The sequence below is a fragment of the Austrofundulus limnaeus genome, unplaced genomic scaffold, assembly GCF_001266775.1.
Source record: "Austrofundulus limnaeus strain Quisiro unplaced genomic scaffold, Austrofundulus_limnaeus-1.0 Scaffold10, whole genome shotgun sequence".
NCBI lineage: Eukaryota > Metazoa > Chordata > Actinopteri > Cyprinodontiformes > Rivulidae > Austrofundulus > Austrofundulus limnaeus.
This window is the reverse complement of record NW_013952412.1, coordinates 2326483-2326981: the sequence shown is the minus strand read 5'-3', so window position 1 is coordinate 2326981 and position 499 is coordinate 2326483. Positions and strand designations below refer to the sequence as shown.

At 36.1% G+C, this 499-nt stretch overlaps 1 non-coding gene across 1 annotated transcript; it reads right to left on the bottom strand.

Moving 5' to 3' along the window:
- trnaw-cca (transfer RNA tryptophan (anticodon CCA)) lies at nucleotides 1-72 on the bottom strand. The gene has a single exon. It is a non-coding gene; the product is annotated as a tRNA-Trp (tRNA).
- Between the last annotated feature and the right edge of the window lie 427 nt (nucleotides 73-499).

Below are 499 nucleotides of genomic sequence, written 5' to 3'. Positions count from 1 at the left end.
TGACCCTGATGTGACTTGAACACACAACCTTCTGATCTGGAGTCAGATGCGCAACCATTGCACCACAGAGTCACCTGTTTGTTGCTCTTTCTAATCAACTCAGATGCTGTTGTCATACTTCACAGCTACATGTTGTCAGCCGTGGTTTATCAAATACATTTGTTTTATGTAAAATCCAAATGTACGTCATTTAATAATTAAGATTTATGCTCAATTTCAGTTTATAATACAGGGATTTACCACACTTTGCAAAATAAATACTTTAATTCTGTATTGTTTACATATACATCTGACTGGTGTTATGGTAGCTCATCTGACTGTAGATCAGAAGGTTGAATGTTTGAGTCACATCAGGCTCAGGAAGTGTGTGACATGTAATCACTTTCATTGCAATAAAGCCTCTTTCAATCATCTTTTCATAAGTTAGTTTGGGCTTTAGTAAAATGTGATACTGACTGAATAATAGCAAACAGAGGAGACAGTCTAAAAGGTACTATCC